Genomic DNA, 13,394 nt, shown 5'->3' on the forward strand with positions numbered 1-13,394 from the left:
GATTTTATCTAAGAATGGTGCTACTTTGACATGTATTTGAATTATGTTTGTAGGTGGTAAATATGATGAAAATGGTACAAAAAGATGCAAAAAGAAGTTCAATGAATTACACGAAGAGAAATCAAGATTGAAAACAAAAGAATTGAAGATGTTCGGGTTTGGAAAGACGAGAAAACAAAATAAAAAAAATGAAAAATTGTATTTTTAAAATAATTATAATTTAATTAAAATGATTTATTTAGGAAATAATAATTTTATTATTTTCTAAATAATTTAATTTAATTAAATGTATTTTTAATAAAATCAAAATAAAAATAATATATAAAAATCATGTTTTTTTTAAATAAAAATAAAAAGAATTTAAATTAATTAATGAGGTTTAATTAAAATAGATTATTGGGAATTAATTATTTAATTTCTAAAAAAAAATTTATATTAATTAAATTAATTTAATTTAATTTAATTCACAAATATATATATATATATATATATATATATATATATATATATATATATATATATATATATATATATATATATATAAAAGGAAAAATTCGGAATGAGCCCAAACCCGGAGCCCAAACCCAGAAGCCCAAAAGCTCGCGACCCAGATCCGAAGATCCGAGCCCGATCCGGAGACCGCCCCGCAATCCAGATGCACTCACAGTGAAACCCGGCTCCGACCCGGGTTGGATCCGCGCTTTTAATCCGCACGTGACGTCATCGATGACGTCGTCCGATCCATATCCGATTTGATCCGGATCCGACCCGCCCCGTTGCCGCCCCGTTTCTACTCACAGAAGATCCGCGTCTCGACCCAACTCGGACCCGATCTGGACCCGCGAAAAATGGCCCTAAACGACGCCGTTTTGATGCCAGCTCCAAGTACTTGTGCCATGTGCTGAACCTACGGGTTTTCCTATCTTTTAAACACTTTCCAACCAATTTTAACCACTTTTTCACCACTTTTCCTATTTTAAACCCAAATTCTTCCCAACAAAACCAAATAATTCCATCTTTTTAATTCTTTTGAATTCTTTTTCATGAGATTTAGATTGGATCTTAGATCCAATCTAAAAGCTTAATATTCCTAGCTTTATTTCATTCTTTTTGGTATTTAATTTTCCAAAAATTCACTATAAATACCACCTCAAAATCACCATTTCAACACACCTCTTACATTCTTACACACTCATACACTCTTACATACTTCATATACCTCTTATACCAACCTATTGTCATACCACCACTTTCTTTAGGAAATTTCTATATTTTTTTGGAAGAATTTTAGTCTTCCAAATTCTTTTCTTTTTCCAAAGAATTCAAGCCATCAAAGATTCAAGACTTTTCAAGATTCAAAATCAAGACATCAAGAATTCAAGAATACAAATATGAGTTTGTATAAGTCTACAATGTGCGGCTAAATCCTCTCGTGATCGCAACCGGGAGTAGGTTTTAATTCTTACTTATTGTATTATTTTTGGGTGTGAACATTTGAATTTGTTGAATATTATTTGTGGATTTTGTTTATGTTTTTAACATTATAAAATCGTTACACTTATTTTATTCATTTATCAATTAATTATTCCAAGTTTAAAATAATTTTAAGTGATCTCCCCACCGTGCCAAATCATCCAATAGCGGTGTGTAGGACGGAGGGTGCGGTTACACTTACTTTCTATTTTGGACTTAGACTTTAATTGAATCGACTATGAAAAATTAATAACACTCATTTCTAATTCATATAATTATTAATTCTGAAACCGGAAGCGATCATCTTTTTTAATTGAATTAAAATCATATATTTTTTGTTTGTCATCATATTTATAAATCTCAAATTAATCATTATTTCTTTATCGTTAAATCAAAATAGTAACTAAACTATTAACCATAAGCTCCTCCTTACCACTCGCTAGATTAGTGGAAATAAGGTTTATTTTTGACGCGACAACGACCGCTCGTCAAATTTTGGCGCCGTTGCCGGGGAGCTATTGCGCTTACTATTTAGTTATTTATTTTGATTTTTATTTTAAATTTAAAAAAAAAATTTTAAAAAATTAAAAACAAAATTTTTGATAAAAAAAATTTCACATTTTCTTTCTAGTTGTTTATTTGATATATATATATATATATATATATATATATATATATATATATATATATATATATATATATATATATATATATATTTTAGTATAATTTTCTAATATATATATAAAATAAAAAAAAAATCACAATTTTTTTTTAAGTATAATTTCGAAAAAATATATAAAAAAAAATATAATTTTTTTTTCTTTTTTGTTTATTTGATTTTTTTTATAACTTCGAAAATATATAAAAAAAATATAAAAAATACATATAAAAAAAATTTATTTGATTCTTATAGTCTTTATTTATAATTGTTAAATTCCTTTTATGCGTTTGTATTTTTTTTTGTTGTGCATGCATACTCGTTATTCGAGACGATCCTCTCCATTGCTTTTTAACTCAGAAATCGAAAGAGCGGCAAGAAGAAATCATGTTACTCACCGCGCCTTAATTTTTGAAGAAGCCAACAAAACCGACGACAAGATGACAGACCGAAAAACCATGGGAGATTTTGCACAACCCTCACTTGACGGGACCAAATCATGCATTAAACGACCTGAAGTAGGAGCTACAACTTTTGAGATCAAGATGCATGTGATCCAAATGGTGCAAAATAGTGCGCAATTCGATGGCTCACCCGATAGTGACCCCAATACACACATCACTAGTTTCTTGGACATTTGTGACATGTTCAAGATGGATGGAGTAACTGAAGATGCAATCCGACTACGCCTCTTTCCTTTCTCTCTACGAGGCCGTGCCAAGAGGTGGTTCTCAACATTACCCGCTGAATCCATCACCACTTGGGAAGACTTGGCTGACAAATTCCTAACCAAGTACTTTCCACCATCAAAGACAAACATGATGATCAATGAAATCCTTTCATTTCAAGCTGAAGATGGCGAATCGCTATACGAAGCATGGGAAAGATACCGAGAGCTACTCCAAAGATGCCCACATCATGAGCTACCTATGTGGAGGCAGGTCCAAACATTCTTCAATAGTTTGGACATTCATACACAACAATCACTCCATGCAGCTGCCGGAGGTTCCATAAGGAACAAAACACCAGAAGAAACTTATGAACTCATAGATGAAATGGCAATGAATGGCAGTCCCGCTCATTCGGTCCAATATCGTGGCAACAAAAACAAACAACTTAAATTTGAGAGTGTACATCAAACCGATGAAGTGCTGACTGAAGTCCTTTCCCAAATGCGGAAACTGACAACTGAAATCAGTCAACTTAAACAAAACCCTCAATCTAATGTTCAAACTGTTTGCAGTTTATGTGAAGGACCACACAAGACTAAAGACTGCAGAAAAGGGAACATGTTCGCTCAAAACAATGATAAAGTTGAAGAAGTCTTTTATTCTTCCGGTGATCAGGCTGACTTGAATGAAGAAAGGCGAAATTTCTATAGACCACAACAACAACACAATCAATTCAACAACCAAAGCAACAATGACCGATGGAGGAACAACAACAATTCAAGTTCAAATTGGCGGAACAACAACAACAACTTCAACCCCTGGCAAGGCAACAAGGTCAGCAACAACAATTCGGGCCAATCCAGTCAAAATCAACATCATGGGCCAGTTTCTTCTCAAGCAAATCATGGAAAGACAAGTGAACCATACCATGATAAGCAAATGGAACAATTGATGAACATGATGAAGGAAAGTCTCAAGCAAAATGAAATTAACTCCAAATCAATTTCAATACTTGAGAAGCAATTGGGACAAATAGCAGAGCAAATAAATCGGCGACCACCTGGCAACCTTCCGGGCACCACGCAAGTAAATCCTCAACACTCAAGAGCTTCAACTAGCAACACCACCACCACCAACACCAACAACAACGCACATCTAAATGAGGTAACTATTCTACGTAGTGGTAAATCATATGATAATCAAGTGCATAAGCCTACACCAAACTCGTTAAAAAATCCTGATGAGGTTTTAGTGGAGGATTATGTATCTTCTGATAATGAAAGTGAAAAGACTCTTAAAACACCAATTGAACCAGAACATAAATTGAAAGGAAAATTGCATGAGTCGGAACTGTCTAAAGTTGGGGAAGGACATGTGGAGACAAATACCACCCCTTACCCAACAGCTTTGAAAAACCCAGAAAAACAAGTTTTTAAAAAAAATGATGATATTTGGGAAACTTTTCGACAAGTCAAAATTAACATCCCACTTATCGATGCCATTAAGCAAATTCCGGCTTATGCTAAATTCCTCAAAGATTTATGTACTCAAAAGAGACGTCACCGAATTCCAACAAAATCAAACGGTACAGCACATGTTAGTGCCGCTTTGACAGGAATACTTCCACCCAAATTAAAAGATCCTGGAGCACCTTTAATTACAATTGAAATTGGAAACATAAAAATCAAAAAGGCACTTCTTGATCTTGGAGCAAGTATCAATGTCCTTCCTGGTAGTTTATATGATAAATATGACCTTGGCCCATTGCAACCAACTAACATTACTGTGTCCATGGCCGATTTGTCACTTAAATTACCACGGGGGATGTTGCCTGATGTCATAGTCAAGGTGGAAGATTTTTATTACCCAGTTGACTTCATAGTTATGGACTCTGAAAAACACTTCAAGGACAAACAACAAAATGTCATTCTCGGTCGTCCCTTTTTAGCAACTATAAATGCTCAAATTAGTTGTCGAGATGGTGCAATTGACGTGACTTTTGGCAACCGCAAGTTGAGACTACAAGCCTTTGGACCGAACGCTAACTCTCCAGATCATAATGATTGCTTTATGATAGACACCATCGGGGATTGTGTTCACGAGCATACCGCAAATATGCTCCTGGACATAACCAATGATTTGGAGGATGTTTTTTGTGACAGTGACAGATCTCAATCAATTGAAGATCAAAAAGAGTTTCTGAATGCTATCCATGGTCGCACGTCAACTTGGTCAAATAATTTTGATGATCTCCCAGATTCAATTGATTTAAAGATAAAGCCATCATTGGAAGAACCACCAGCATTGGAATTGAAGTTGTTACCGAAGCATTTGAAATATGCCTTTTTGGGAGAAAATCAAACGCTTCCGGTGATCATTGCATCAGATTTGATAGAGGAACAAGAACAAGCATTACTGAAGGTGCTTAACACATACAAAGCCGCAGTTGGATGGACAATTGCCGATCTTAAGGGAATAAGCCCAGCAGTTTGCATGCATAGAATCATTACCGAACCGTCGACAAAACCATCAAGAGAGACGCAAAGAAGATCGAACCCTAATATGAGGGAAGTCGTGAAGAAAGAAGTGTTAAAGTGGTTAGATGCCGGAATCATCTACCCAATCTCTGACAGTGTATGGGTTAGCCCAACGCAAACCGTTCCAAAGAAAGTTGGCGTCACGATCGTAGAAACTTCAAGTGGTGAAAAGATAACCACTCGGCCGGTAACCGGGTGGCGGGTTTGTATTGATTATCGCAAATTAAATACTGCCACTTTAAAAGACCATTTTCCTTTACCTTTCATTGACCAAATAATAGAGAAATTATCAGGTCAAAAGTTTTATTGTTTTCTGGATGGGTATTCTGGATACAATCAAATACCTATACATCCTGAAGACCAAGCCAAGACTACTTTTACATGTCGCTATGGTACTTTCGCATTCCGACGAATGCCATTCGGATTATGTAATGCCCCTGCCACTTTTCAAAGATTAATGACTAGTATTTTTTCAGACATGGTCGGGGAGTCCTTGGAAATTTTTATGGATGATTTCTCTATTTTTGGATCAACATTTGACACATGTCTCCAACAATTGGTAAAAGTTTTGAAACGTTGCACGGAGACAAACTTGGTTTTAAGTTGGGAGAAAAGTCATTTCATGGTTAAAGAAGGAGTTGTACTTGGGCATGTTGTTTCTGAAAGAGGATTTGAAGTTGACCATGCCAAAGTACAACTCATTTCCTTACTACCACCTCCCACAAATGTCAAAGGCGTGAGATCTTTTCTTGGACATGCAGGTTTTTATAGACGATTCATCAAAAATTTTAGTGCGATTTCAAAACCTTTATGTAATTTGCTCTCTAAAGACGCACCATTTTCTTTTGATGAATCGTGTATGAAATCCTTTCAAAATCTAAAGGGACAACTTTCCCAAGCACCAATATTGCGATCACCTGATTGGTCACAACCTTTTGAAATCATGTGTGACGCAAGTGATTATGCGGTTGGTGCTGTATTGGGGCAACGGGTGAATAAAAAGCCCGTTGTAATCTCTTATGCTAGCAAAACTTTTTCCGATATACAATTGAATTACACAACAACGGAAAAAGAGTTGTTAGCAGTTGTCTTTGCTTTAGACAAATTTCGCTCATATGTTTGGGGGTCAAAAGTTGTTGTTTTTACGGACCATAGTGCTTTGCGTCATCTCATGCAAAAGAAAGATGCAAAACCGAGGCTTATTAGATGGATATTGCTACTACAAGAATTTGACTTAGAAATTCAGGATAAGAAAGGAAGTGATAATGTAGTAGCTGATCACTTGTCCAGACTCCCCATTGATGTATCAAGCACTTTCAAGGATGAAATTCGGGATACCTTTCCCGATGAACAATTATTGAACATCAATGGATTACCTTGGTTTGCTAATATTGTGAATTATTTGGCTACAGGAAAAATACCAGAGTATTGGACAAAGCAAAAGATGAAACATTTCATGGCACAAGCAAAACGGTTTATTTGGGACAATCCAGACTTATTCAAGATTGGACCAGATCAAATAATTCGGAGATGTGTCCCTGACCATGAAATTCAAGATTTATTGGCTCATTGTCACTCATACGCATGTGGAGGACATTTCAGTGCTCAAAAGACGGGTCACAGAGTTCTAGACACGGGTTTCTTCTGGCCAACAATTTTTCGTGATGCGCATGTGTTTGTTAAATCCTGTTTGAAATGCCAACAAGTTGGGGGGATCTCAAAAAGAGACCAAATGCCATTAAACCCCATCTTGGTTGTTGAAATATTTGATGTGTGGGGAATTGACTTTATGGGTCCTTTTCCAACTTCTTTCGGCAATATTTATATTTTGGTGGCTGTCGATTATGTCTCAAAGTGGATTGAAGCCGAGGCCACCAAAACAAATGATCACCATGTTGTTTGTAAGTTTGTCAAGAAAAATATTTTTGTGAGACATGGTATCCCTCGTGTGATCATCAGTGATGGGGGGTCACATTTTAAAAACTTTAAATTTGGCAAACTACTCAAACAATATGGTGTGAATCATAGAATTGCCACACCTTACCACCCTCAAACAAGTGGTCAAGTGGAAGTGTCTAATCGACAGATCAAAGAAATTTTACAAAAAACCGTTAGACCTGACCGCAAAGACTGGTCACTTCGACTAGACGATGCGCTTTGGGCCTATCGGACTGCTTTCAAAACACCGATTGGCACAACCCCTTATAGACTTGTTTATGGAAAAGGATGTCACTTACCGGTTGAGTTAGCACATCGAGCATTGTGGGCCATCAAAGAAGTAAATTTGGAGTATGATCAAGCAGGAAAGGAACGAAAACTACAATTGAGTGAACTGGAAGAACTCCGGGATGAGGCATACAATAATGCTGTCACATATAAGTCCAAGATGAAAGCATTCCACTATGCAAAATTAAAGATCAAAACTTTTGAAAAAGGACAAAAAGTGTGGCTATTTAATTCACGGTTAAAGCTTTTTCCCGGGAAATTGAAAAGCAAATGGTCAGGACCATATGAAGTAGTTGATGTCACACCTCACGGAGCGATTGAGATCAAAAATGAAAAAGGCGGTGAGTCATTCAAAGTAAACGGGCATCGTCTCAAGCCCTATATTTCATCCGCCACACGACATGAGGTACAAGTAGAACGGGTTGACTTTTTACAAGAACAACCCACTTACGTCATCTAGTTTTTGCTTCGAGGTAACACGTCTGGCTGAAGACGTTAAACTTAGCGCTACTTCGGGAGGCAACCCGAGAACTTTGTGGGTATGTTCACTGCAAACCCTCACGAGACTTCACTCGTCCATTAGGGTAACCTAGGGGTTTAAAAGGCTTGTTGCACATGCCAAGTGCAATCGCGATCCTCAGCGAAATTGATGGATTTATTTTATTTGGTGTGTTTGTGGTTTATTTCATTTTATTGTTTTATGGTTTTCTTTTGTGTTTTACATCGACGACGATGCAAAGTTTAAAGTTGGGGAGGTATACTTAAATGAGAAAAAGGCGACAAACCAAATATGCTGCAATTTTTGGTTTTGATGGAGCCCAACAAGAAAAAAAAATTCAACATTTTTCTCCTATTTTTGAAGATATAAAAGCCTCCTCTACCAAGAACTATCAGGTGATCTCGATTTTTTGTTTGTTTTGTGTGATTTTTTTTAATATAAATAAGAAATTATCCCAAAAAGGAAAGAATGTAATTGTGTTAGTATGTTAGTGTGCTTTTACCAAATTATAGCAAGAAACATAAAAAAAAAAAAAAAAAAAAAAAAAAAAAAAAAAAACATTTTGAAGCACCAATTAGTATTACTTGTATGGATATAGAAACAAACAATAGGATGCATAATAGTGAGAAAGTGGACCGTAACAGACTGATACATTTCATGCAGTAGATCAGCTTTCTAGAACTTGTTTTAACTCTATTTTAAGAATACTGAATATCAAAATGATAAAGGCAATTCATTTATTTTTATTTTTAGCCAATTAACCCTTAAGACTACCCATTTGTATTTAAAATCCCTGTTGTTAACCACTTTGAGCCTTAGCCTGTTCGTTTCTTAAGCAGATTTAAGCCATATCCCAAACACTTTCCTACCATGTCTTTCGACTTTATAAGCAAAGTTTTATCATTTCCGTGTATGTATTTGTTATATATATTGTTCATATTTTAGCGAGTCAAATAAATTGTGAAATTTCAGAAAATTTCTCTTGCTTGGTTCTAAAAAATTGGTTTAATATATATATAAATTGAAAAAGAAGACAGTTACCCCTTTATTTGAATGTTCTCTTTTTTTGTGTAAGTATTTATAGTTTTATAAACTTAAGGTTAGATATCAAGAAATTAACGTTGTTCGAAACATTTTACACAAATTTTCGACATTTTTAGAAAATCTAAGCCTAAGTTTAAAGTTGTATGATGTGAGATTTTTTATGTGTTATTTGTTATTTTTAGAAAATCAAAGTTTAGAAACAAATCTAAAGTTTGAGCTTCCATATTTTGATATATATCTGTTGTGTTCAAAAAAAATAAAAAATAAAAATAAAAATAAATAAAAAAATAAAAATAAAAATAAAAATAAAAATAAAAGTATAGCGTTAGTGAAGGTTAGTTAGAAATATTTTATATGTTTGTAAACGTTTGCAATTTTTGTTTCAAGTTGAGTCCATATATATACACTTTGGGGTTTTGCTGTTTAAAAAAAAAAAAAAAAAAAAAAAAAAGAGAGAGCCAGAACCAAGCATTTTACTTTGAATAACTTTTGTGTTTTTGTTAATAATAAAAATTTAATTTGAAATGACATATTCAAATAATGTCATGATTTTTAAATTGAACATAATCCAAAAAGATTTTTGTCTTATCTAAACGTTTTGAGTCATTTTAGATAAGTTGTAGATGTTATTAATGTTTGTATATAGTTGTATTGTATTTATCGAGTTATAATAATTATCTTTGTTGTGCTCTTAAAGTCTAAAAGACCCAAGTCACCAATCCAAAAACATCCCTACCCTACCCTTAGCCGAACATTACAACATGAAAGTCCTTTTGATTGCTATTTAAGTAGTCACTAAGTAGAGGTAGATCAAGCCTATGGTAAAGCGATATCTTTAAATCGACCTTGAAACACGTCTCCACTTCAAAGAAAGAAATGTGACCTCATTTGTTGCTATATCTTGATCAGGTGGTATTGATTGGTGCTATTTAATTCTGTTATGGTTCCATGTGAAAACTAGTTTATAATTCATATCTTTAGTTTTCAAAAACATCAAAGAAGTTTTCTAGCACGCTAATCAATTACATTTGGATCTTTCTCGGGACGAGAAAGAGATAAGTTGGGGAGGTTTGATCGGTATATTTTACATCACGCTTAATATACTATAATTTATGTAAAATAACCGATTTTATCTAAGAATGGTGCTACTTTGACATGTATTTGAATTAAGTTTGTAGGTGGTAAATATGATGAAAATGGTACAAAAAGATGCAAAAAGAAGTTCAAGGAATTACACGAAGAGAAATCAAGATTGAAAACAAAAGAATTGAAGATGTTCGGGTTTGGAAAGACGAGAAAACAAAATAAAAAAAAAATGAAAAATTATATTTTTAAAATAATTATAATTTAATTAAAATGATTTATTTAGGAAATAATAATTTTATTATTTTCTAAATAATTTAATTTAATTAAATGTATTTTTAATAAAATCAAAATAAAAATAATATATAAAAATCATGTTTTTTTTTAAATAAAAATAAAAAGAATTTAAATTAATTAATGAGGTTTAATTAAAATAGATTATTGGGAATTAATTATTTAATTTCTAAAAAAAAATTTATATTAATTAAATTAATTTAATTTAATTTAATTCACAAAATATATATATATATATATATATATATATATATATATATATATATATATATATATATATATATATATATATATATATATAAAAGGAAAAATTCGGAATGAGCCCAAACCCGGAGCCCAAACCCGGAAGCCCAAAAGCTCGCGACCCAGATCCGAAGATCCGAGCCCGATCCGGAGACCGCCCCGCAATCCAGATGCACTCACAGTGAAACCCGGCTCCGACCCGGGTTGGATCCGCGCTTTTAATCCGCACGTGACGTCATCGATGACGTCGTCCGATCCATATCCGATTTGATCCGGATCCGACCCGCCCCGTTGCCGCCCCGTTTCTACTCACAGAAGATCCGCGTCTCGACCCAACTCGGACCCGATCTGGACCCGCGAAAAATGGCCCTAAACGACGCCGTTTTGATGCCAGCTCCAAGTACTTGTGCCATGTGCTGAACCTACGGGTTTTCCTATCTTTTAAACACTTTCCAACCAATTTTAACCACTTTTTCACCACTTTTCCTATTTTAAACCCAAATTCTTTCCAACAAAACCAAATAATTCCATCTTTTTAATTCTTTTGAATTCTTTTTCATGAGATTTAGATTGGATCTTAGATCCAATCTAAAAGCTTAATATTCCTAGCTTTATTTCATTCTTTTTGGTATTTAATTTTCCAAAAATTCACTATAAATACCACCTCAAAATCACCATTTCAACACACCTCTTACATTCTTACACACTCTCTTACACACTCATACACTCTTACATACTTCATATACCTCTTATACCAACCTATTTTCATACCACCACTTTCTTTAGGAAATTTCTATATTTTTTTGGAAGAATTTTAGTCTTCCAAATTCTTTTCTTTTTCCAAAGAATTCAAGCCATCAAAGATTCAAGACTTTTCAAGATTCAAAATCAAGACATCAAGAATTCAAGAATACAAATATGAGTTTGTATAAGTCTACAATGTGCGGCTAAATCCTCTCGTGATCGCAACCGGGAGTAGGTTTTAATTCTTACTTATTGTATTATTTTTGGGTGTGAACATTTGAATTTGTTGAATATTATTTGTGGATTTTGTTTATGTTTTTAACATTATAAAATCGTTACACTTATTTTATTCATTTATCAATTAATTATTCCAAGTTTAAAATAATTTTAAGTGATCTCCCCACCGTGCCAAATCATCCAATAGCGGTGTGTAGGACGGAGGGTGCGGTTACACTTATTTTCTATTTTGGACTTAGACTTTAATTGAATCGACTATGAAAAATTAATAACACTCATTTCTAATTCATATAATTATTAATTCTGAAACCGGAAGCGATCATTTTTTTTAATTGAATTAAAATCATATATTTTTTGTTTGTCATCATATTTATAAATCTCAAATTAATCATTATTTCTTTATCGTTAAATCAAAATAGTAACTAAACTATTAACCATAAGCTCCTCTGGATCCGACCCTTACTTACCACTCGCTAGATTAGTGGAAATAAGGTTTATTTTTGACGCGACAACGACCGCTCGTCATTGCCTTATGCCGGTTTTCAACCAATTGACATATTTAAGCAATTTTTGGTTAAACTTAGATATACGAATGGTACTTTACGTTGAAGAACTCAACGGAAAAAACAAAACTTCTCATTCTCTTTCTTGTTCTCAAACTTTTGAGTATTATCCAATTGAGGATTTGGGAGTACCACCCAAATACTTCGATTGAAAGTGTAAATCACGATCTCGGAATTTCCTAGTGCTTTGATCCTAAATCGCGAATAGAAATAGAAGCATATTTCTAACACTCAAGAAGGACACCACCTCTCTCCAAGTTTGAACCCACCCTAGTGACCTTATTTCGCAATAACAAATACACAAAAAGAATGTAGATTGATAGCAATGTAACACCCACTTTTTCATTTAATTACTTAATATTGGGATGGCTTTTAGGAATTATTAAATGAACGAAAATAAGAATTTGTTTGCAATTTAATTATTAATAAAAAGAATTTAGGAGGCTTAAATGATTTCATCATTGATTTAAATAAGCTTAGACAAATATTTTTTAAGAAAAATCAAAAATTGAATAAATAAATAAATAAATAAATAAATAATAATAATAATAATAATATGGTTTTAATAATAATTAACTAAATAAATAAGATTTTTATAGTCTAGGGGTTAAAGTGCAATTTTTAGAAACCTGATTAGTATAGTAATTTCGGTTAAGGGTATGTTTGGAAAGAATGGCAATCCTCAGGGACCAAGGTTGCCAAATATTACAAGTTTGTGTCGTCTTTTCTTTTGTGACAGAATACGGAAGGGAAGACGGCTCCTCTCGTTTTCTTCCTTTTAAACCACTAGTAGCAAGAAAACCATAGGTTAGTTTGTGTGAGTTTTTGAGGCTAGAGAGAGAGAGACCAAGAGAGAGGGAGAGAAAAAAGAGCCCGAAGCAGCCATTGTCGGAGTTGCGTTTGTCATCAGAATCCATCGCCTGAGCTTGTCGGAGAAGACGTAGGAGGAGGAAGACAGTGGTGGTGATGCTTGGCATCCATGGTTGGTAGCTATTACTTCTTTAACTCTTACCTTATTTCTTCCCCTTGCTTATTCAACACCATCACCAAGAACCACCACAACCATCACAGTTGCCAGTGGTGGTGGCTGCAGGAATATAGTTGTAGCACCTAAGTGGTGGC

Source organism: Lactuca virosa, chromosome 6, assembly GCF_052849685.1.
Source record: "Lactuca virosa cultivar CGN04683 chromosome 6, Lactuca_virosa_CGN04683_v6, whole genome shotgun sequence".
Classification (NCBI taxonomy): Eukaryota; Viridiplantae; Streptophyta; class Magnoliopsida; order Asterales; family Asteraceae; genus Lactuca; species Lactuca virosa.